This window comes from Pinus tabuliformis, chromosome 9, assembly GCF_031772625.1.
Source record: "Pinus tabuliformis cultivar Carrire ecotype Pingquan chromosome 9, CPIR1, whole genome shotgun sequence".
Taxonomy (NCBI): Eukaryota; Viridiplantae; Streptophyta; class Pinopsida; order Pinales; family Pinaceae; genus Pinus; species Pinus tabuliformis.
This window is the reverse complement of record NC_142307.1, coordinates 1328278768-1328302398: the sequence shown is the minus strand read 5'-3', so window position 1 is coordinate 1328302398 and position 23631 is coordinate 1328278768.

The following is a 23631-nucleotide window of genomic DNA, read 5'->3' as shown; positions in this document are numbered from 1 at the left end:
AATTCTTTGATTAGTTCAACATATTTAAGTTTTTTATCAGGGGGCAAAGATTTGGATAATTTTACCATTTTTGGATTCTCTTCGGTTCCGATGTTGTAGTCTTCAATGTCTTCTTTTGGAGGTTCCATCTGGGGTTTCTTTGGAATATCGTTGAAATCAAAGAGATCTTCCAAAGGAGTTAATCCTTTGGGCAAATGATTGTCTTTCCAATTGATAATTTCAGATTCTCCTTCAATAATCTCATCAACATCTGTTTCTTTAAGATCCTGTATTTCCTTTTTGGTAAATTTCATTGGATGAAGCATTTGAGTTGCATTTTTCTGTTGAAATGTATGTTTCTATTTGATTTGTTGGATCAAACTTACTAACCGTATCTCCATCTACGTTAGTGCTGGAAAATTCTTCTTTTAGGGTCAAAAAATTGTTGATCTGATTATCGCTGTCAAACACTTGCCAGTTCTTTACATTATTAGGTATGGCTGGCCTATGTCTAATCTCAGCTGTGAATTGATGATTTGGTTCAAATGGTAGTTTATAGGTGCTAGCAAAAATTGCGAGGCTATGAGCTTGCAAGTTATGTTTTCTCGGGATTTTGGCAAGCTGAGCTTCTAGAAATGTATAGTTGTTCCTCTATACTCTCTTAATCTAGGATCATTTGTTAAGAACTTCCCCTTTATCTGTTGAATGATTAAATCATAATCTCCTAGGACAGATACTCTGGTTGCTCCCAGTTTCTTGACCAATTTAAGACCTAGCAATAGAGCTTCATATTCAGCCATATTATTAGTGCACCTAAAGTTTAACCTATGGCCTTCAGCATGATTGTTTCAAGGTTGTGCACCCAGACTCCTGCTTCTGCTCCTAATTTGTTCACAGAACCATCAAATTCTAAGTACCAAAGGATTTCATGTTCATAATTAGTATCTGGAGTTTCAGGGATCTATTCAATAGGGAGATCTGGTTTTTCAGTTTCTTCTGGTTTATCTGATGTTTCATGGTTTTCATAAATTTCTTGGATTCGGACACTAGACCTCTCATTTGCAATTTTTTCTGTTTCATCTGCTAGAACTTTTATTTCATGTGGGGGATCAATTTCAACATTGTAAAGGATAAAAAAATCCATATCCGAATGTACTGAGTAGATAGGGAAATTTTGAGGTTTCTCTTGACTACTTACTACATACTTCATTAAGGTTTCTCTGTATAGTCTCTTGGGTTGACCAAACACTGAAATAGTAGCGTAAGACATGTCTAATTGTAGAGATCCTTGAAGCTTTGCACCCCAAGATCTAGACAATAACGTGCCATACTTTGGTGGAATATCAGCTACTACTATGTCCATTAAGATGGTTTTGGCAGGATATTGGACTAGTGACACACATAAGTCTTTGATTAAACCCAAACATTTGACCTGACTTGAATTAAAAGAGAAAAGGTCTTTATATGGCCTGATGATGTCAAGGTCAAGTTTCTCCATTATAGATTTAGGCATTAAGTTATGGGAAGCACCAGAATCAAACATGGCATTATGAAGTATTTAATCATGTATGTTTAAAGCTACATAGAAAGGAGGAACTTCTCCCTCTACTATTTTTCCATTCACTCCAGGGCCAAAGATCAATTCAAGCTAGTCATCAAAAACGTTTACTGAATCTTTGTTCACAGAAATTTTGAGTGATCTGCTGATTTGATTTCTGTAGACATCATGTTTAGCCAATTCTGATAATGGAATAGCTATCTTTAGTTTTCCTACTTCTGTCTCAAGATTGAAAGGTTTTTCGATCTGAATTCTTGTATTTCAGACAGCTGAATTTTCTGTGTTTCTTTCCTCTTCAGGAGTAGGATTATGAACTAAAGTTGCTTCCAAATCAAGGTCTAGAGGGTCTTTTACGTTTCCTTTAGAAGGAATAGAAGTGGAAGGTTGTGTGTTAGGTGGTTTATTATCTGACACATATTCAACAATTGGGTTATTAGGGTTAGGATCTTTTTTATAAAGAATGTGTATAGGGGGGGCACTGATCTTACCTTTGTTAGGCTGCTTGGTTTCTTTCTGTTTATTGTTTTCAGGGACATCTATTCTTTTACTCCTCAGATTGTACTATTTGTGGACTTCATAAATGGCTATATCATATCCCTCCCTAAAGTCAAATGTTTCACCTGATTGAGTTTGGAATTGTTTAAGAATGTGAGCTTCTTGATCATCTTGGGTCAAGAAAACTTGTTGTTCATTGTTGAGTCCCATCAGATTAATTTGAGTGTCTTCTGTTGGTTCATCAGAAGTTGAGGCTTCAACATAATTTTCTTGAAATGGGGGCCTAATATTTTGGTCAGGCCCTGTCTTTTCAGTGTTAGGGTTTTGGTTCTTCCTGAAATTTGGATTTCTCTCAGTATTGTTTGGTTGACCATCCCAAGGGGATTTTCTCTAGATTGTTTCTACTCTATCTCCAATTCTATCCATTCCTTTAATAATAACATCTAATTTCTGTTCAAAGGTAGAATGTTCTTCTTTGAAAGATGTCCTCCTTTCAGCTCTGTCTCTAGATCGTTTAGGTATCAGGTTGGCCTCAACACTGATGGCTATGCTCTGCATCTCTTCTAAGTTTCGAGGAGTTCTTTCCCTAAGTTGGTATGCCATATCAGAATCAAATGCATTAGGGAATTTGATCAAGGCCAAATTTGGAGGAGGTATGAGATTTTGAGGAATAGCATTGTATACATTATTGAATCTGGTACAGTAATCTTGGACAGTTTCTTATGTGTCTCTTCTTAGGTTTTCATACTCTGATGAAATGTGGAGAGGATCTTTCTTCTTTTCCCATCTATTCAAGAATGTCTGATAAAGAGCTTGTGGGTCATGGATACTGTTTGCAGGGAGGGCTCTAAACCAGGTTCTAACATCTCCAATTAAACTTTGAACAAATACTTTCATTCTAACATCATCATCATCAACCTCATATTTTTCAAAATAGTCAATCCTTTTACTGGTATGTTGTTGAGCTGTGTAAGTGCTAGTACCTTCAAAAGAAGGGGTTTTACTTTGATAGTCTTGGTGCATACCCCCTAGATTGGCAGGTAAGTTTAGGGGAGTATATCGGTTTGCCATGGTTGCAGAAATAGATTTGACAACTAAGGGAGTAGGGATAACAATGGGAATGTGTGCTGTAGATGGAGGAGTGGAAAGGGAAGTTGGAGGTGTTGATGGTGAACTTGGAGAAGCTGTAGTAATCACAGAAAGGTTTGGTGTTCTTTCAGAGGTAAGCTCAGATTGAATGGGGTTCTGCAAATGTCTGTCAAGGTGTGAAGTAACAACTTCAATCTGCAAATTTTCAATGAATATTGGATTTTGAACTGTGTGGGTTAACCCAGATTCTAAAAAGGTCTCAAATAAAGAGTTTTCAAAGTACTTATCAAAAGGTTCGTTCTCAGGGCAGATCCACCTCACAGGACAGGATCTTGATCTGTATCGAGGTCGAGAACAGGCAGAATTTTATTGGCTCCCTTGTCTTCTAAGAATCCTAGGAATCAAATTAGGATTTTCGAACACAGGTGGGGGATTAGGATCAGGATTCGATCTGGTGTAATGAATCTTTTCTGAAGCCAGTTTCTAGGTGTGCTTTTGGTTTTTTTCTTGAAATAGGTTTGACAATACAACTTTAACAGCCTCTTCTAGGAGGTTTTAGATGTGGGAGTTTTGAACTTTCCTAAAGACTTTTTAAAAAATAGGAATTGATCAAGTATTTGAAACTAGATGTTCAATCCATAAACTAGACCGGAGATAGACTGAAGTAGCATTCATTTACTTTTGCAATTGCTAAGAAAAAGCATTTCAAAGGCTACCTGGCTAACTTCAGGCTCCGTCTGTAGCTTATGAAATAAACAATAGTAACAAATAATTATTCAGGTCCCCAGCAAAGTCGCCAATGATGTTATCACTCAGGTTTTCCCCAAAGTTGTAAGAAAGGGAAGGATGCCAAGGTAACCACAGACCAATCTTTTAGATATAGAATCTAGCCAATATGTATCCAGAGAGGGCTCTCTCTTTATGATTTAGCTTTGTTTTTTTTTTAAATGTATTAGGCTAGTTATGAAGTTCAAGGGTTTTGTTTGAGTTTGGGTGGTGAGATTTCAATAGAACATAGAGGTAAGACAGAGTATTTCAGTCCATTGGGCTAATGGAGTCAAAGGAGATGGCTTCCTGGATTGGGTTTTTAAGCAGAGGATGGCTTCACAGAGCAAAGTAGTCAAACAGGGAACAAGTAAAGACTTGAAGCAGATGAAATGGGCTCAAATGGGGTGAAGGGCAGTTAAGAATCCTTCAACCTTTTGAAAGAGGGAAAATGGATTATTACTGGTAAATAGCAATTAAGTATTCTCTACCAAATAATCAGCATGAAAGAATCAGGAAACAACAATTAAGAGTTCACTGCTTATCCGAATTCTTAAGAAAACAACGAGAACAATAAAGATTGAAAACATAGTGCAATCAAGTATATTCTGACATTAACCTTTCCTTTATCATTCAGGTTTATGAAACACAGATGATACAATAAACTGAGAAAACTGTAAAACACAAGATATAGAGGACTTATTGATCCAGTGGTTGATTCAAGAAATCTGTGACAAGTCCTCTGCTTCAATTCTTCATCCAATAGGTCATGCAACAGTTTGATTTCCAATAGCTCTTTATTCCAAAAACAGTATTACAGCAAAGTCTAGAAAATCCACACACCACCCTCCATCCTCTAATGGAGGGGGTATTTATACAACAAAATATTTCATAACAGTTGTGAGATAATATCTAAGTTTTAACTAATAAGAGTTTACAAAAATAGAAACAACTAGTATCTATGATAGGAAAGGGGTACACTGGTGTTGTGCTGGAGGCATGCTCTTTAATTGGGCTAGTAGCTGTCTTCTGTAGTAACTCTGCGCCGACTGCCTGTCTTAACTGATGCATTAATTCTGATCTGATACTCTTTAACTCTTATCTGCTACCTTTAATTCTGATTTGCTTTGCCTTTAATTTTTCTCTGCCACTCTTTATTGCTAATCTGATACACTTTAATGCTGAACTAATACTCTTTAACCGTGTTTTGACTTCTGCTCATCACTGTCCATCGTGTTCTAGTAAAACAAAGCTGCTAATGTGTCTTCTCACCACCTTTCCTCTGGCAATTCATGCCTCTAAAGGTCCACTGGTTAGGGTAACAAATATCCCTGTATATCTTCACTTCTTTCTTCTGCAAGCCCGAAAGTCCCTTTATTTGGTTTAAACTGTGTTTAAAGAGGAAGAAACTTAAAAATGGCAGGTGGGTAGAGTCTGTGAGTGTTATGAAACCAGCTCAAGAAAAGATAGAAAACATAGATCAATGCCTTAGAATTCAGCCTCTTCGAGGGGGCAACCTCCTTTACATTACATAAATGAACAATTCTTGGATGATACAAATGAAAATACCTCCTTTCTATATATAGGAGTCTAAGGGGTCATAATATAATCAGAGCCGGCATAACAATAATAATGTAAGGGCATAATAATAACAATAGTGGGCTTCTATGGGGCAAAATAATAACAATATGGGGACTACATGGGTAAAATAATATAATAAGGGGGTGTAACTACAATATTAATGGGGTAATCACTAGTATTATAGGGACCCAACATGCCCCTTTCCTTCAAAAAAGTGTTGTCCTCAACGCTTGAATAGTTCTGGATGCTTCTATATAAAATTCTCATCCTCCCATGTGGAATCTTCAGCGGATAAGTTCTTCCACTTGGTAAGATACTCCGAAATTGATCAATTTCGTAGCTGTCGAGTTCTTGTTTCTGTGACTGCTTCCGGTTCCAATATAATTTTTCCTTCCTCGTCAAGTTCTAGCAATATTGTTTGAACTGGGAGCTTGTCGCCTATAACCTTCTTTAAACATGAAACATGGAAAACTGGGTGCAATCGAGAAGCTACAGGAAGCTCCAATTTGTATGCCATAGTACTGATCTTTTGCAACACCTTGTACAGACCATAATACTTTGGTTATAATTTATTATCCTTCTTAGCTTGCTTGAGGGACATTTGCTTATATGGTTGTAGCCATAGGAATACCCAATCACCTACATCAAAACTTCTTTCGCTACGATGTTGATCTTCCTGTTGTTTCATTATATTCTATGCCAACACGAGGTTATCCTTTAAGAGTTGGAGGACTTGTTGTTGATGTTCGATGTGATGTTCCACTGCTTGAACCTTAGAATTTTCTCTTAAATATGATGTGATGGATGGTGGTTGATATCCATAAAGTGCCATAAATGACGTCATTTTTGTTGCTGTATGGAAGGAAGTGTTATACCACCATTCAGCCAGAGGCAAGCAATTGACCCATTGTGTCTGTTTATCAGATATAAAGCAACGAAGATATCCTTCCAAACATTTGTTTACTATCTCAATTTTCCCATCAGATTGAGGATGATAAGATGACCTATGAGCTAAATGAGTACCAAGACAAGAAAATAATTCTGTCCAAAAATTTCCAGTGAAAATGGGATCTCTGTCACTTACAATAATCTTTGGGTTTCCATGTAGCTTTTGAATTGTTTCCATAAATGCATTAGATAATGTACTGGCTTTGAATGGATGTGATAATGCACAAAAGTGTGCATACTTGGTAAGTCTATCAACTAGCACCATGATGACACTCTTTCCCTCAGACTTGGGTAAACCTGTGATAAAATCCATTGAAACCTCCTCCCAATGTTGGCTTGGAATGGATAAAGGTTGTAATAGACCCGGGGTCTTAATTGTTTCAACTTTATTTTGTTGGAAAACCAAACATTCTAGCACAAACTTTTGAATATCTGATTTAAGGCCATCCCAAAAAAGTTCCCTCTTAACCCTGTGGTAAGTTTTTAAAAATCCTGAGTGCCCTCCTAAGGGAGAAGTTTGCAATTCCATAAGAATATTTTGTTTTAGTTGGGAATTCTTACAGAGGTATAAGCGATCTTTGTACCATAAAGAATCATTTTTCCAGCTAAATGTATCAGACGTACTGGAATCTTGTTGTAACTTTCGAATAAGTGCCCGCACTTCTTCGTCATTCTTCCATTCCTCCCTTGCTTCGTTTATCCAATCTGGTTGGATAATAGAAATGGCACACAACAATGCTTCCACGTCATCATCCTTTCTTGAGAGTGCATCTGCCACCACATTTTGCTTCCCTTTTTTGTAGATGATTTCAAAGTCATAACCCAACATCTTTGTGACCCACTTTTGTTGCTCTTCAGAGGATAATCTTTGTTCCAAAAAGTATTTAAGGCTATCATGATCTGTTTTTACCTTGAAGTGTCTTCCCATTAGGTAGGGTTGCCATTTCTTAAGTGCATGGAGTATTGCCAACATCTCCTTCTCATAAATAGTTTTGTGTAAAAACTTTCCCTTGATTGGATGACTTTCAAAAGCAATGGGTCTTTCATCTTGCATTAAAACAACACCAATTCCATTTCTTGAAGCATCACATTCCACAATAATGGTTTTTGTGAAGTCTGGTGTAGCTAAGACCGGTGCTTGGCACATTGCCTCTTTAAGATGTTCGAAGGCCTTTGTTTCTTCTGGAGTCCATGAAAATGCATCTTTCTTCAATAATGTTGTTAGAGGTGCTGCTATTCTCCCATAATTCTTAACAAACTTGCGATAATACCCTGTCAACCCGAGAAATCCTCGCAGATGCTTTATGGATGTGGGGATTTTTCATTCCTTAATGGCTTTAATTTTTCTAGGGTCTACCCTAACTCCTTCATGAGATACAATATGACCCAGATATTCCACCTCTTATACTCCAAAGAAACATTTGGATCTTTTTGCATATAATTGTTTCTCCTCCAATAGTTGTAGCACCCTGTCAACATGTTCAACATGATCCTTCCAAGACTTGCTGTAGATTAGTATATCATCAAAAAATACTAACACAAATTTTCTAAGGAATGGTTTGAAAATGGAATTCATCAAACCTTGAAATGTTGAAGGTGCATTGGTAAGGCCAAAAGGCATGACCAAAAATTCATAATGACCCTCATGAGTTCTAAATGTTGTTTTTGGAATGTCTTCAGTCTTCATTCTGATTTGACGATATCTTGAATGAAGATCCAACTTGGTGAAGTAAATTGATCCATGCAATTCATCCAGTAATTCATCAATGATAGGAATGGGAAACTTATCTTTAATAATGAGCTTGTTGAGCTCCCTATAATCCGGACACATGCGCCATGATCCATCCTTCTTGTGCACTAGTACTACTAGAGCAGAGAAAGAACTTTGACTTGGTTGAATTATACCAGCCTCTAGAATTTTTGCAACCATATGTTCAATTTCACTCTTTTGGGCATAGGGATATCTGTACGGCCTAATGTTTGGAGGAACACTTCCTGGAATCAGATGAATAGCATGATCATGATCACGAATAGGTGGGAGACCTTTGGGAGTCTGAAATATCTTGGAATGATTGTTCAAGACTTTTTGGAGATCTGGAGAAATAGATGATTCCAATGTGGAAACATCTAGCGAACATAATTGTGCAATTACACCCCTTTGTTCCTTTTTTAGAAGCTTTGTCATACCGTTAGAGCTGATTATCTTTCCTGGTTTCCCTGCAATACCCATTAATTCAACTTCCTTTCCTTCCACAGAAAATTTCATGAAAAGTTCTTGAAAATTAAAAGCTATTGTACCCAAGGATTGTAGCCATTGGACTCCTAGTACAACATCAGCACCTCCCATTGGAATGGAAAGCATTGGGCTAGTCAATACATATTCTCCCATCGATAGCCTGATATTATGGAACTTTCCAGAGCAATTTATTGTTCCTCCATTTGCAACCATCACTTGACACTCTGGTGCTGGATATAAGAAGCAATTCAATTCTTTTGCTACCTTACAATCAATAAAATTGTGGGTACTTCCTGAATCAATCAACACTATTACCTTTTTCTTCTTGATTTGTCCTTCTATCTTGATGGTTTGAGGAGTGGTAATTCTAGCCAATGCATTAAAAGATATGGTCGGATTCATTTCTTCTTTATCTAGGCTTTGTTCCTAGAGTATATCATCTTCTTTTGACCTTTCTTGCTCCTTTTCTTCTTCCTCTTCGCAATCTATGTAGAATAATTTCTTCTCAGCACACTTATGACCTTTAGTATATTTGCTATCACAACTGTAACAAAGCCCTTTTGCTCTTTTTTCTTCCAATTGTTGTGGTGTCAACCTTATAGGTTGTGGAAGACTAGGAGCAACAACACTTCCATCTTTATAGTTGTGAGTGGTATGCTTCCTGGTTGCCATAATTTTGCTTTCCATTTTTCTTGCTAACCTGAATGCCTTCTCTAATGAATCAGGTTCCCAAAGGTGAGCATCATGTTGGATATTATCCTTTAAAGACCCTATGAACACATCAATTCTATGCTCCTCTGGAATATTTTTTACCCTTATGTTCAATTTTTGGAACTCCTCAATGTGCTCCATTATTGAACCCTTTTGTTTGAGACTTATCAGTTGGCTAAAAAAAGTGTTGCTTTTTGTATCCTCATAATGTGTTGTCAATTTTTCCGTAAAAATTGCCCAAGTGATAATTTTTTTATGAGAGAAAAGCCATTGATACCATACAAACTGATTTGGTTCCAAATATAAAGTTGCAATACGTACTTTTTGTGTGTTTTGCACATTATTGAGATCGAAAAAATTGCTCCATTTGTAATATCCATGTTGCGGGATCCTTTCCATAAAACTTCCTCATATCGATTTTTGGAATAAGGTGGGTATTAGATCCCACATTAGAGTCTATGAAATCATGATTAATATTTCTTTTGTTCGCATCATGATTTTCCTTTACAACCTTTTCACCATTAGTAAGTATTTCTTGTAGAAAATTTGTCAAATCTGTCTTCAAATCTGCCATATCTGTCTTCAAATATTCCATGTCTCTCTTCAAATCTATCTTCAAATCGTCAATCTTAGCTTCCATTCCCTTTATCTTAGATTCCACGCCATTTATCTTAGCTTCTGTTAGCTTTTGTGAGCGTGACATTTGTTGCACTTGTTCTTGTAATTTTGATATATCATGTAGCATTTCTTCCTCTTCTTCATGAGTCATGCTAGGGCTTTCAGGTTGCTTACTAGGTGTTTGCATTTTCTTTCCTCGGGGCATCCGTTACCGATAATAATGCTCTGTTATGCCCTTTTAATTCCTTCAAAATAAATTTTCAAACCAATCTTAAGCAAAAATTTAAAAGAATCTACACACCTTTTTTCACTTTGTAGGAGCTTGATGTTGCCTCTGATGTATCTTTGTAATTTCAGATCATCTAGTTCCGAAATTGCGACCTATAGTAGCCCTCTGTGTCCTCTTTCCAATGCCACCAATTTGATCCAAATTGGATTCTCTAAGGAAGAGTTATGCAAAATCTCCCACAGTGACCCGATTATAGACTAGTTCAGTAGAGCGAACTTGTATCACGTGCCACGAGTCACTGTTTCGACCTTTGGATCTAAAAAATACATATAAGAAACTACAGTCCATCCTCTTTCTATACCTTCTTATGAAATTTCAATCAGATGCTCAGAGAGAAATTTATGATGTTTTTCCCCAGGTCACCTATTTGGAATGAAATTCAGGAGTCTGCAAGAAGACCAACTTCCTCAGATCATATATCCCCAAATATAGCACAAAAAGTTTTGAAATTCAGACTGGAGATTTAGTGCAATTTATTCTCAAATGGGTTTTTTTTTAGCTTCTGAAACATCGCAAAAAAAAAGTTATAGCGAAAATTCCACGATGACCTGTTTGGAGTAGCGAAACCCTAGAATCCAAAGCTCTGATACCAAATGTTATGAAACCAGCTCAAGAAAAGATAGAAAAGATAGATCAATGCCTTAGAATTCAGCCTCTTTGAGGGGGCAACCTCCTTTACATTACATAAATGAACAATTCTTGGATGATACAAATGAAAATACCTCCTTTCTATATATTGGAGTCTAAGGGGTCATAATATAATCAGAGCCGACATAACAATAATAATGTAAGGGCATAATAATAATAATAGTGGGCTTCTATGGGGCACAATAATAACAATATGGGGACTACATGGGTACAAAAATATAATAAGGGGGTGCAACTACAATATTAATGGGGTAATCACTAGTAGTATAGGGACCCAACAACAAGCTCGTCGCTGTAGCCTTTCTGGTTGGAAACTGGAAATGCGACCTCTGTCGATTTTATGCCTGGAGCGTGATAGAAAAAATATAGCAAAAATGACTTTCTTACCCTTTTATTTGACAAAATGTAGTTTTTGGCAGGATTTTTTTTATTTGAAGGACGAATGATGTCAGCGGTACGGATGATGTCAGCGGGTGTACGGGGACAGATGACGTGGCAGAGGACGTGGTGAGTGACGTGGTGGGTGATGTCAGCAAAGAACAGATGACGTCAGCGAAGGGTGGTGGTAAGCAATTTTGCCCGCACCGCTTTTGGGGCCAAGTGGTTTCGGGCGGAGGGCAAGCAATCAGGCTGGATGAGCGACGCATGGCAGAGTACGGGCGGAAAACCACCAATTCCCTGCAAGTTAAACATCAGCCGAAAGGCGGTTGCAATATGGTTTATCAACCGTCAGATGGATGAGGGTTGATCGGACGGTGGACGGGTTTTGAACATGGCGAAGGTTTAATGTGTGGGCCCAAAACAAATAAACTGTGTTTTTAAACGTATCGGGGCAGTTTTGATTGGGCGCAGGCTTGGTTATAAATTAACCCAGATGGTTAATAAATCCCATTGTTGCGCGGCGAGGAGGTTATCAATAAATTTCAAATAAACTTATCAATCCCTTTTATTTTTATACAACGAATATGGTTATATTTAACCAGGGGCGGGAATATTACTATTTGGGGATTTTTTTTATATATTCACATAATATGGGCAAGGGTATTAATTTACATGGGATTTATATAATAAAATTTAATAGTTAATATGAAAAAATGTAAATGAAAGCGCTAAGTTATAAACTTAGGCTTAGGATGAAAAAAGGGCTTTTGAGGTGACCTTATATATTTTCCCAAGTAAAGTAGGGATTTACTTAAGGAAATGAGTTTATGAAATGAAATGAATGGTTTTTAGTGAAATTAAGAACAGATTCTTAATATTTTGGGGAAATTAGTAAATGATTTAGGGAAAAGTATGAAGGGGAGTTAGTTATGAAACCTTGCCTCGCTTGAGCTGCTTCAAGTATAATATCTGCCTAGCACTTGTGATAGAAGTGAATGTTAATACATTTTAGAAACATAATCCATCACAGGTATCATTCTGCAACACCAATCTACCTACCCTGCCTACTTTGCTTGGCATTTTTTGCTTCTTTCTTGGGTGCACTTAGACTGGAAAACCATTTTCAATCTTCTTTTCTTTTCATGGAAAGCCTACCTAAGTCTGTACTTATTACTTCCAAGGGCTCAGATTAAACTGTTGAGCTCCTTTTCTTCTCTACCTATCTACTTATCTGCCAAGATTAAATAGTTTGGTCAGATTTTTATTCTCTATCTCTAAAACAGGAAATTCAAACATGAACTAGCCAAGATTAAGCTGTTTGGCCACTCATCAATTGTGGCATAAATTAACAAGCTGCACACAATGCTTTATTTACGAAAAATGAAAAAGTAGTGGCATTTTGGACTTGCACACTTTCCTGGTCTTTCTTTGTTTGGGGTTCATTTCTTCTCATTTTTTCCTTTTGACCATTTTATTCTTTTTACCCTTTGATTTTTCTTTTAGGGCATACCCTATTTACATTTTTTATATTTTTTTATTTTTTGATAATATGGAAAACCTTTACAACAAGGAAAGGGATGAACATATTACAAAGCTCATTATGTCAATCATGAAATATGACACCTATTGGTATAGTAGTATAACATGGAGCACTAAGACTGTGCTACCATCATGTAGTCATCCCAACACTTGTCAATTAACTCTTGCATCCCTTCTACTGCTTTCTTATCACGCAATAACTTCATACAGGTGTTTAGAAAAGTAGCTAATATGGAAGGATCTGCCTCTTGTGTCGTACTAGTTTCTGGCATTTTCTCCTGGCTTCCTGAGGTGGAGGCCTCAACAAAGTTCTTCTTTGCTTCCATGAATGTCTCTTTAGTGCGATTAAGGTCAAAGTCTATTTCCTTCTCAGCAACCTTGCGTACCCACCCGTCAGCCTCAGGTTGCGTGCCCTTATCTGCACCAGTGGACATACCACTTATCGTTACTATATTTATGCTATTATCTTCTTCGCAAGGTTTTGCCCTCATCATTTGGATGTTCTGCATAGGCTTCTGGAGCTGCGTCTTCTTTTCTTGCATCTTTGCCATAAGGATCGAACATTCCTCTATCACATGGTCAAACTGTCAACAATACTGACATGACAGATGTGTGGGGTTTGTGAAATCTCGCGCGAAGTGTCCTGCTTCACCATAGTTGCAGCAAATTATATTCCCACGTCCTCTTCCAGTTCCACCCCCTCTTCCTCGTCCTCGGCCTTAGAATCCTCTGTGCGTTTCTCCTACACCCTAATTCTAAGGCTAGTTTTTTGCCTGCATTAGGTAGGTAAGGTTCTATCTATCCTTAAGTCATAACTCCTACAATGGCGTTCGTCATGTCCCACAGATTTACAGAAATTGTGAAACAATTGTTGAGGGGTCTGTACAAACTTCTATAGTAAATGGAAATTATCAGTCGGATGTTGTCCTGTAACCTGACAGATAGTGCACCATGTTGTAGCTCCTGCACTTGGCCCAATGTTACTCTCTGGTTTTAGGGGAATAGACCCTCACCCAATAAGATAGTTCTTATAAACCAGGCAAGGGTCCTTATTGTGCCCATGGCTCTTTCATTTCAAGCACCAAACTTCAGCGCGCACCTCCGACTAGACTTCCTTTCCTTTCTTCAGGCTCTGCAACTCCAAGTGTAGGATTTACAACTGTGAGTGAATCTATTGCACTCCAAGGTTTGTATCTTGAATAGGCGAGGAGTTGAGCCCCATCACAATTTATAAGGCTTCTTCTTGCATTTCTATCTTTTGTTGTGACAACAGCACTCTTAAGTGCGGCAAGAGAGACGCTATATACTAGTCGCGATGCTGGGAATATGTAATCACCATATTGGCTTTCCTGATCAGGCATTTCAACCTTTTATCGAAATCCCAAGACGTATCTTCTATCTTTTGTCGAATTTCTTTAAACTCAGTCACTGACTATGACTCTGACTTAGGCTTTCTAAATTCCTTGTTCAGAGCTTGTCGGGTTTCTGCCAACATCATGGTGGGGTTATCAGTGTAGTACTTAATGTACCATGTCAATGCTTGATCTTGTAAGGTTGTGAATAGATGTGATTTCTTGATGCTATCATCTATAATCTATTGTGCCATCCATACATCTCCTGCAATAAACTAGAATTGTTCGGGATCTTCGCTCCCTACCCCTTTAAAAACTGGCATCTTCATCATGTTCGTCGTGTTGAATGGTGTAAGTGGAGGTGGAGGTGAAGGTGTAGGCGTATGAGGTGGAGGTGGAGGTGGAGGTGGAGTGGATGGATGACATATCCTTGGGATACCCTACTTAATTAACTAAAATTCACTTCACGGTGTAGTCAGCATCGTCCCTTCGTCGTCACTTGAAGGGGGTTCAATGAGCAGACTGTACTCTGGCCTCGATCCTTCATTTTTTCTAAAGAATCTCCCACTTTGCGTAGCCCCAAACATCAAGGTAACTGCATAACCCACTTTTCACATAATTTTTTTTTAATCCAAGTCTTTAATGACTTCAAATACTTACCTTGTTGTCCCTTAAAAAGCCCATGTTCCACTTGCTATAGCTGATATTTCTATCAATCGTGAACTCAGTCACAAAACTTTCAAGCGTGAGATCAATCCAATGATCCACAAGCCACGCGATATTGCTTCCCGATGCTTCCATACATCGCACCAGTTCCGTAGTCCACACTATAGGGTTGTCAAGCCTCCATGTCCCTAGACTATCGACCAATTTAGACAACCATTCGTGTAGTTAATTAGGGAAGAAACAAAAGAATGCTTCGGTCTCGTCTGTGTATAAATATCTCTGCAACCACTGTTCCTCAAATAATTTAGGCTTCCTGTTTTCTTGAGACACAAATGCGTTGACTTTTCGGTCAATCCACTTCTCAATCTCTTTCTTTGTAGGAAACCATTTATCACACATCTCTTAGATAGATCTTGGTCCCGACAATGGAACCATTTTTTGTCTTAAGGGGGCCTAACCCAGGTTCAGAGTTTTTCGTGCCAACCAACAAAACCCTAACTGCTGGCCCTTTCGGAAACAACTTTCATAGCGCAGGCTTCAGTATCACCTAAAGTAGTATTGAGGGATTCTAGAACTAGATTTCTGCATCTAGAGACTATGTGATATGTGTTCTGAAGCCCTTGTAGCTCAGATCTGCCTTCGTGTAGATCTATGTCCTCCTCTAGTTCACTGTTGCAACTCTATCCAAATGGCTTCCAGACCTTCGCGAAGGTCTACGGTCAGACTTTATAGACCTAAAAAAAGCAGGTTCACAACTTCCACGTAGTAAATAATGACCCTCAATATGCCTTCGCATAGATCTACCTGATTCAAACAAATCCCATAACAGATTTAGTTACTACCTTCACGAAAGAAGATCATTATTTATTTCATGCATAGATATTAAAGATTCAACAGATTCACGTAGAGAATACTCTTTACTTCATAGAAAACAGATCATTAATAAACAATGCATAAAAATAACATAATTAAGAACAAGGCATAGATGCAAGATATTCGGTCCAAAATCAATATTTATTAGATTCAACATTCGAATTACAGACTCTTCCACCCTGCACACCAGTTGCAGGGGCCCACGCACTTAGCTGGGGATTTGCTAAGGTATCCGCGCACTCAGCTGCAGGAGCCTTCCCCTCTCGCCTAAGTGCAAGAAAACAGATATTTCCTGCCTTAGCTCTTTCCCTTACACTTGTTCTTGCTTAAAAAAATTCCCTCTAGACTCACTATGACTCAATTATTGATAACTTTTCTATTACAATACCATGGCCCACGGCCTATGGGTGAGTCTCAAAACCATCATATCACTTACCCATACAAGGCGCTAAAGCCCCTTTGACTCCTACTTAGTTTCACTCTCTGCTTCCACATTTCGCAGAGACTTTACATTCTTTACAAAATTCTTTTCAAAAATTGATTAAACTAACCCAAAATTGACCCTAGGGACCCTATCGCAACAAGACTTTTTTGAAGCGGAGGGAAAATTTAGGTCCCTATAATACGAGTGTAGCCCCCATATTGTTATCGTTGTGCCCCATAGAAGCCCACTATTTTTATTGTTGTGCACTTATATTATTATTTTTATGTAGTTCCTCATATATCTTGACCCTTTAGAATCCTATATATATCAAGGAGGTCTTGTCATTTGAATCATCCAAGAATTGTTCATTTGTGTGATGTAAGGGGAGGTTGTGCCCTTAAAGTCACTTATTATCTAGCTGTTGATCAATATTTTCTTATGTTTATGTGCTATTTTTTATCTGGATACATAACAAAATATTATTGTCACTTATGTCAAATACAAGAGGAGACTACATATATCCAAGGTAAATATTGCAAGAGGATGATTGTTGGAAATATTGTTTGGATACTAAATCTCTTTATGCCCAATGTAGATAAATTATTTGAAGAAATTTTACTCTAAATATATAGCTCAAATGGAAGCCTAGGATATATGGTTGAAAATATTATTTCGATAACTTTCCAACTATATATGGAACTCCCTCTAAGTCCAAAGGAACAAGGAGTTACAAAAGATTGTATTAGGTTGACCCAACCATAAAGTATAGGTTGGCCTAGCCAATTTTACATGTTCATTATAAGTAAATCCAAAACCACTATAACGAAACGATAAATGAGTGTAATTGAAGATTATCCAAGGAATAAGATATCTACGGTGTGAAAGACAAGTTGGGGAATACTCTTGGAGTTTTAAAGGTGGAGAAAACATGTGATTTGTGGAGTGAACTAGTCATCTTGAAATTTTTGCTATAAATTTTCTTTTGGGATGTTTTAGATCATGAAATTTTAAGGATATAGAGGCATGATATTTGTGTACATGTTTTAAAAATTGTATTCATTGGTTAATTATAATCTTTTAGATATCTCCTATGGAAGTTAGAGACTTTTATTGATCCTAAAATCTACTTCAAATGAGTCAACTTGGGATTTTTGTTGTAACTTAAGTTGTGAGATTTTTTATATTGTGATATTTTAATGAAACAAAGGTCAGACCTATGGGTACATGTGAAAAATATTTCAAACTTTGGTTCTCTATATTTTCAAAGATATGCCCTATGGAAGTTATGGTTTCTGAATAGTCCTAAAATAATTTTCAAACATGTTTGTTTGGCATGTTCTCTATAACTTATTTCTGGAATTTTTTAGAATGTGAAATTTTCAAAGACCCGTGGATATGTATAAAAGTACATGATATAAAAATTTTAAATGTTGGTTCACAATACTTTTTGATATATGCCTTGTGTAAGTTAGGGTTTCCAAATGATCCTAAAATTAGTTTCAAATATTTTAGCTTGGAATTTTTGTTGTAATTTCATTTCTAATTTTTTTTTAGATTGTGAATTTTTTAGATATTCGAGGATACATAGAGAAGTTCCTTTGATAAAAATTTCAAAAAAAAAATGAAAAAATGGATATGTGGCATGTTGTACAAGTTTTTTCTTTGGAAGAGGCCAAAAACAACAAGTGATTGGAGAACCAAACTTGGTTAAGGAAAAATAGGCAAGTGCACTGGGTAAAGGAAGCAGAAACTAGCATACCTTCTAAAGGAAAAAGTAACAAGTAGACTCATAGAAGTAAGTTGGTGCCTTTGAATATTTGCAATAGTAAGTATTATTGTCTCTAGTAGGTTGGTGTCTACAAATATTTCCAGTTGTGGGGATTGGTGTATCCAATAGGTTGGTTCCTATAAAAGAATTATAAAAACACTTTTTGTGGTTTTATCCCTAAATATTTTCCATGTAAATATTGTGTTCCATGTTTTGTAGCCAATATATCTCATATGTGATTGTTTTCTTATGGTCCATGAATGTTTAAATAAGTACAAATTGTCTTATACTTATTCACCCCCCACCCTCTCAATATAATTGTGTGTTCAACATAAAAATGTGTGAATTTTATGTTTTCTCATGTACCACATTTTTTGTGGTTTGATATTTTGAATTAATCAAGAATCTCCTAATGTGTCATTTGTAATGTGTTATTGATCTCCCTCTATAGAATTTTTCCATATGTTCATCTTTTCTCAACTCTAAGTGTTCTAAAGTAGAAGTAGCATGGGTTGTTGATTCACTCTACCTTCATATTTTCTACTCTACCAATCATGAATCTACTATCCTAGTGCTCGTTCATAGTCCACAAACATTTTCTTTAGTCTTGCTCAAGTATTTTGACCCTTGATCCTATAATGTTTTTTTATTATCCACATGGAGGGATGACAAAGTTCCTCCATTGGACCTCTTACCAAGTGCATGTAATTCTATAACTCCTACATATGTTGATTCTTTGCCAACTATCCATGTGGATTTCTAGTGGATATTCTATTGTTATATGATCCATGACCACCTAATTCTCAATCTCTCAACATGCTCATCCCTGACATGCCACCAATCACACATGGGTGTGGTTGCTGAAGCCTTATATCAAAGAATTCACCCTGTGTGCATCAATGATATTCTAATGAGCCCTTTATTTAATTCCTGAATAATCGTCCACATATATGGTTGCAAATGCCCCCACTATTCATTGGTCCTATGTTATTTTTAATAGTGAATCCTTTATGCTCTAACTCTAATCTCATGAAATTATACAATCAAGAAAATTTCTACACATAGAACAATTCATAACAATTCCAAACATCCACATGTACAATTGGTTTTGTTTTAGCAAAGAAAATGCTCAAGAAATTTTCCTCTCTTCCATCATTTATGCCTTAATTTCCTATTTCCATTTTTTCTTTCTCCGAAAGATCATATCCTCCCAATTCATCGATCATGTGTTCTAAGTATTTTAATGTATAAAGTGTCTTTTATTCCCCTTCCTGGACCCAACACCCAAATATCTAAATACATGGCTTAATGCAACACGTTGGTAATGCCATACTTGTGTCCCTGGGCTACCAATTATATGACTTATGTCTCCTTTTTCTTTGATCTCATGTGACACAACCTGATTTTGTATCCATAGAGGCAGATTTGTTTTCATTCCCTATCGTATGAACCAATAATAGAGAACTTACATCAATCAAGCTACCTAGAGACCCAAAATCTCACTAGAGGGAGGACATGACTTGTCCTAGATTTAGTTAGTCTATCTCCTACATAATAGTTATTTCTTTAAGTTATGGTGACATTAATAACACTCTATGGGACCAAATAACCATGCCATACCCATTTATGGAAGTGAACAATAAGACAAATAGATGTTTCTAGTTAGTGCAAGGTAATATTTGATCTTTAAGAAGTGTCCAAATGTATATCTTCATCCAAGTTAAGAATGTGTGATGAGCTGTATGAGATAGGGTTTATGGATCATGGCATGCCCCAAAAGCTAGATATTGAACCTATAAATTACCCATCGATTCACGTAATATATCACTCACCATCTAAATCATTTGATTAGCTACAGTAATAGTCCCAATATGTCCATTTTTGCTAAGTCCACAAAGTTTTCCCTCAAGATGCCAAGTTAGCATAGGAGGGCTACACCTAACATAAAATTTCTCTTAGGTAACCTAAAGTATCTCATGGTTTGATTATTTTTATATGTGGGTTTGTAAAGGTATTAATAGGGTGTTGAATAGATGGAATCCCTAAATTACACTTTGATATTTCAGATTCTAGCAGTGTGAAGGAACATTGCATTCTAGAATACGAAAGTAGGAAGGGTCTTGTAATGAATTATTTTGTGAAATGGGTGACTAAATTCACCCCCTCAATTTGTCAGAATCCTGGAAGTAGTATTCACAAGTAAAGTAGAAATTTTTTAGTATCTTGCAAATTCACCGTTGTGTACATCAATCATCTCTCCATATCCCAGAGGGTTCCTCAATATATATTATTTATCTCGTCATGTTCATTCTTGAAAAACATCATCCTTGTGGCTTTTAAATAGTACCATCCCCTTCCTAATTAGGTGTAAATGAATCAATATCTCTCACAAAAATAATCAAGACAAATAAAAGGGAAAACGGAGGGAAAGTATGCGTATACTTAGGAATTAAGGGAATATCGATATCTTTGTCGAGGTTATGTATGCTCATTGGTAGTAAAGTAAGGTATGTGATGTTGAGATGACTCTACTGGGGATATGGAAATTTGTGGGAAGTGGAGAAACACCAAGAGACTAGAAATATCTGAAAAGGGAAAGAAACAAAGCTCACCCTTAGGGTATGCAATATTTTAATTGTGAACAACGATATCAATCCAAACCAATCATGCTAAATTCATAACATTTTGTGCCAATAAGATATAATTCTAGATTTACAATGATTGAATTGAGTTAAGGATAAAAACTTGAGATGTATTGATTAGTTCAAGACACTCTTCTTCCCATTACAAATATGAAACATAAGAAGGAGAAGTGCAATCATAATAAGTCTAATACATTGATATTTAGGAGATACATCCGATAAGTTTCCAACTACTGTAGCCTCAATAGACCCAATAAGATTATGTGATTTGTGCATTTTATGAAGGTTCCACTTTTGTTTTTTTATTTTGGTTTTATTTTCGAATTAACCAAAAATCCCTAATGTGACATTTGTTATGTGTTATTGAGTTCCTTGGTGAACTTTTCCATATTTTTTCTTTTCTCAATTCCAAACATTCTGGAGAAAAAGAAACGTGGGCCATTGATTCACTCCTCCTTTGGATTCATTACTCCACCAATCATCCATCTATCAACCTAACAACCATTCTTGGTATATGAGCCTTTTACTTAGTCCCACTTAAATATTTAGAATATTCATCCTCCAACATGCCAATAATCATCTAGGTGTAAGGTCAAAATAATTCCTCTATAGGACCTCTCCCTAAGAATGCACAATTCTTTGACATCTCCTTTTGTTAATTCTCTGTCAACCCTCCACGTGGATGGATAGTGGATGTTATATTATTATATTATTTTTTACCACCCAATTCTTAATCTCCTAATAGTCTCATCCCTGGCTTCTCTCCATCCATCCATGTGTATGGATGGTGAAGCCTCCTATCATAGTGTTCACCCCACATCGACCGATGATCATCCAACAATCCCTTTTATTTGATTCCTCACCTTCATCCCATTTGTATAGTTGTAACTACTCCCATTATTTGTTGGTCCTCCATTTTTTGGATAGTTATTCCTTGATTCTATAACTCTAATCTCCTAACAATCCTCCACATGTATAGCCTACAAAATTCCCAGGGTCGGGTGAATTGTTACTACTTAAAATTGATTGAACCAAAACAAGATATCCATTTGTATAACTAATGGTGTTTTGGTAATAAAAGTGCTCAAGTAGCATTCCTCTTTTCTATCATCAATGCCCCACCATCCATTATTAATGGCCCAATTTCTTCTTTTAATATCTTCTCTCTTGAAATAATATCCTTCCACTTCATAAACCATGTATATGACTAACACTCTCCCAATGTTCTAATACTTCTAATGTGAAAATCATATTATATTCCCTTTCCTAGTCCCAGTGCCTTGATACCCATATGCATGCATTATAGTGTGATGGTGATGCCATCCATGTGTCCTTAGCTACCACCAACATGAATTTATCCTCCCATTTCTTAGATCTCATGGGGTATGTCCTAATTGTGTATCCTAGGTAATAGATTTCCTCACATTTCCTAATGTGCAAGCCAATAATAAAGTCCATGCACCAATCAAGTGACTTAGAGACCCAAAATCTCGCCAACAGTAGGACATGACTTGTCCCACATTCATCCATGATATCTCCCACATATTAGGTGTTTCTTTAGGATAAGGTGACCTCAGTGATGCTCGATGGAACCAAATAACTATGCTATTCACATTTAAGGAAATGAAAAATCACACGATCATATTTTTTTTACACAACCTGTGGTAATATTTGATCAATTTAGAAGTGTCTAGAGATAGATCTTTATCCAGGAAACAAATGTATGATGAGTTGTATCAGGATAGGAGTTGTGGATCATGGCCTTCTCTAGAAGCCATATATCTAGCCTGTAAATTACCCATTAACTCCTACAATATTTCAATTCTTCCCCTCCGAAGTGTTTGATTAGTTGTAGTTATTGTTGGAAATACTTGGAGGGGGGCGGGGGGTGGTTGAATCAATATTTAATTACTTTGAAAAATTTTCACTTAGTTAATCTTGAAACTGAATTCACATCACATAATCAATTATCCAAAATGCATGAACATAGATATTATAGTTCAAATCAAAATTTGAAGAAGAAATACTTCAAACAAATATTTAATTTATTACAATCCTCTATGAGGACACCAATCCTCTATAAGCACCAACTTACAAAACTTTCAGGATCCAATTTATCACGAAGATGAGGACACTAATCCTCACTAAGCACCAACTTATAGTAATTGCAGGATCCAAACTGAATCAACCTTGAATACACCAGAACATGGACTTGAAATTGGACATGAACTAGATCTTCAAATAGAAAAACTTAGCCCTGAAACTCAGCCTTTGAAAAACAAAACTCATACCCTAAAACTTTGCCTTCAAATAGAAAAACTTGTCCCCTAAAACTCAGCCTTCAAACTAGCAATACTTAGCCCTCAAAAACATACCTCAAACATACCAAAAACGCTTCCCAAGAACAATGCCAAAAACCATTCAAAAGATGTGCCAAAAACCTTCCACAAAATGTTGCTTCAACTTAGCTTCACTTCACTTTTCCTTATTTCATGAGGTATGAACTTCGGACCTAGCCCTTCGCTCTTCTAAACACATAACTAAATTCTTGAGTTGAATGGTAAGAAATTCTCCTTCTCATGACTATTTATAGTACAATAGGATGTTGGGTCAAGTCCAACTTTTCCACTGGCTGGGCCAACTAGTGCAATTGGTAGAATGTATGGTGAATATTAAAAAAATCATTTCTCCTCAACTATGAGGAGTTAGAAGGCATGCCATATACCATTGGAAAGATATCAAAATAAGATTTCTAACCATAAATACTATGATCCCATTTGAGCTATGTAATTGGAGTAAAAATACATTCAAATATGGGGTATCAAATGGGTCTTGTTTGTAATTTGGTTGTGTCATCTTAACAAAATATTTCATATCTCCTCATTCCTATGAAATTAGAGGGAGTGCCATATACCATTGAAAATGTATCAAAATATTTTATTTGACTATGTAATTTCATCTTTCATTTGGACATACTTTGACATCAATCAAAACGATTTTCAATAGTTATATTCCCAATATTTCCACCTTCGATAAATCCACAAAGTTTTACCCAAGATGCCAAGTTGA